Source organism: Triticum dicoccoides, chromosome 3B (assembly GCF_002162155.2).
Source record: "Triticum dicoccoides isolate Atlit2015 ecotype Zavitan chromosome 3B, WEW_v2.0, whole genome shotgun sequence".
In the NCBI taxonomy this organism is placed as follows: Eukaryota; Viridiplantae; Streptophyta; class Magnoliopsida; order Poales; family Poaceae; genus Triticum; species Triticum dicoccoides.
In genome coordinates this window covers 41,915,591-41,918,601 of record NC_041385.1, presented here as the reverse complement: position 1 = coordinate 41,918,601, position 3,011 = coordinate 41,915,591, and the positions used below count along the sequence as shown (strand labels likewise).

General features: G+C 36.2%; 1 long non-coding RNA gene across 1 annotated transcript; it reads left to right on the top strand.

Annotated features, from left to right (window-relative positions):
* The first annotated feature begins 302 nt into the window (after positions 1-302).
* Positions 303-2,650, top strand: LOC119280695. The gene is made up of 3 exons (XR_005138149.1): positions 303-486; positions 1,195-1,253; positions 2,460-2,650. It is a non-coding gene; the product is annotated as an uncharacterized LOC119280695 (long non-coding RNA).
* Positions 2,651-3,011: the final 361 nt, after the last annotated feature.

Below are 3,011 nucleotides of genomic sequence, written 5' to 3'. Positions count from 1 at the left end.
ACTTGAACACGTTTCGTGGAATTTTGGCAATTACTCAACTACTAACTAAAACAGAAGGCCTGGTGGTTCCAGTGTAAGTATTTATTTTATTGTTTCAGCATTATACATGATTAATGCTTTGATAGTAAGTGTAATGAATACATGATTGCTGTACATGAATCCATGATTATTTTCTTTGGGAGATTTTCTGGAGGTTTTCTGAAGTTGTAAGTGTGTACCTAACCAATTGAATATTATAGATGCATTTGTTACTTTTACTTGACAACATTGACACTCTGAAGTTTGCAGGGTTCCATCGACACATGGTGTGTCAGCATTTGCCTATTTACCTGAAGGGCCTGCCAAGAGCGTCGCCAATATCAGTGTAGTTTGTGCTACATAAATGGATTTTTAAAAACTTGTAGCACATGGTGTCCTGGGAATCCTGGCTATGTAAATTTCACCTCCCCTATTCAAAGATATGTGGACCTGCTACCTCATTATCAGGTATTTCTATGCATCTATTAATCATATGAACTATACAAACAGGGACAAGATACAATTTGGAGGAACTTTGGTAGTTAAACAACCTTACTTTCAAACTGTAATTTCTTTCTTGTGTTATGAATGGAGTGTAGTTTAATCCACATCATTTTAGCTTATTTGAATGACATAAATATGGTGTGTGTGCAAGTTTAGCAAATACGATTTTTTTTGTCATAACATACATGGCATCGGAAGTGGGCATCCTAGGATGTTGTTGGATCTCTTAAGTTGGCTGCTGTTTTTGTTGTAATTTTGCATGAAAATACAGTATTTGTGAATCACCTTTCTGCTGTTTTTTGAGAATATACACTTAGACACTAATTAATCAATAATATAGAATGGTATGTTGTGTATGATAAAAGAACCAGAAGCTGGATAAATTTTGTATAGTCGTAGTTGTATTATCCAGCAGATAATAGCTTCTGTATGCCCATAGCTCACCTAATTCAGTAAAGCAAAGCATAGCAGTCAATAGGCTTTGTATTTGTATAGTCATAGTTGAACTTAGCATTCAAGTTTACTTTGTCACCATAGCCCTGTGTTGATACTCTAGTAGATTGTTAGCTGTGTTTATAGAATTCTCTTGCGTAAAAGGGTGAAAATTCATCCATGACTTGATGTGTTAATCAGTTGACATACTCTTTATTTCGTTTTTTCTCTTGTGAACAGGGGAAGTGTTGGTTATGCTAGTGTGCATACTCACTTGGGAAGAAATGGAAGTAGGAGAGGTGACCTTCAATTCCTCACCTACAACTATTTTATAACTACTAATTAGAGGCACCATACGAGCCTTTAGGATAAATCCGCACGTACAAATGAATTTGCATCACCTAGAACCTTTTTTCACTATCTAATATTCCATACTAATTATCCATTCTGAGTTAAATCATACATTAATTAGAAGGAACTGAACCATTTGTTAGGGTGAACTATATGCAGTATTGAGCATTCCAATTATTCTTCTGCATTGTTCTCTATTTTGACAACTACTGTAGTGCAGGCTGAAGTGATGGCATTTATGGTTGATGTAATTTCATCTCAATAAGAATTATTTTCTGCGTAGTATATTGGTCCCAGCCTACTTGCTGTAAATGTGTGATATTGATGTTCATGGCTTTGATTATACAGTCTAGAATATTTAACCTTTTGAGCCAAATTCAATTGAGCATATCATCCAATACTAAGGATTTCAATTATCATGGTGTATTCAAGTCAAATCTAAATAGTAGTATGCGTCCGCCTACCTTGGCAAGGATACCGGGTGAATCTACTTTCGTGTTGTAGCTTCTTTTCTTCTTATTACTCTTATTTTTTGGTATTTCATTTGTTCTTAATCCTATTTCCATTCTCGGTGAAAATGTGGGAACCTTTTGGACACATGTACATTTTACGTGTTCTCCCTTCCTGCCCAAAACAATGTTAGATGAGCTAAGATAATACTTCTAGGTATTCAGAAAGAGCCACATCTATAATTAGCTTTCAAGTCGATTTATCCAGTGTGAACTACTAGAAATCTATACATCTACTGAAAGAGTCACAGTTACATATATTTAGCTTTTAGCTCACTGTATCCACTATCTTCAAAGTTGTATGTTTATTTTTTTGGAAACAAGTGTTGGAATATTGGCTGCTAGTACGTTAACTTAAGTATATCCCCAGGAACACTATATGCTCAACAATCATACAAAGTAAATGATGCATTTCCTTCCAAATGGATAGACAAAAAGTTGATTGAGTGTTTCTATGTCACATCCATGGTTACTGCTGGAAGTCGATTTGCAGTCTTCATGTACCGATATCCTATTTTTATAGATTAAGTGTATTCTTCATTTTGTGCTGTTGTGTGTGAGTAGTGCACATGTGAATTCTGCCTGCATTCAATCTCATAGATTAATTAAGCATTTCAATATTTGATATTTGTTTAACTTTTGTAGGAAGCAAACACAAGGATGGACTCACTATGAACCATGAAGACAGGGATCCACATCAACTGGATGATTTAGCTCTCATTTTGTATAACTGATGTATCATAGTTGCATCTTTTAACTGTCCTTTTGTGAACTTGATGTATGGTGTCTTGGCGGTTATGTCTAGAATAGACTGAAGTGTATGTACGTGACATGGTGTCTTGGTGATTATGTCTAGAACAGACTGAAGTGTATGTATGTGACAGTTAAATGGAATAAAAAATGTTTGGTGCACCTGATGTATGGTGTCTTGTTGACTATCCTTAGAAACGTGAATTATATGTATGTGACAATCAGTAACATATGCTAAGTAAAGCTGTGGTCGGCTAAACAATGTCACCAAAAGAAAACACTGTCTGATTGTTGGTCGGCAAAACAAACCCCGTCTTACAGTCGGTCGGGAAAGGCTAATGCAAGCCCCAACAGAATGTTGGTCGGGAAAGTCACACGGCTGCCCCAACAAACTGTTGGTCGGGAAAGGCCCATGGCTACCCCAACAGACTGTTGGTCGGGAAAGGC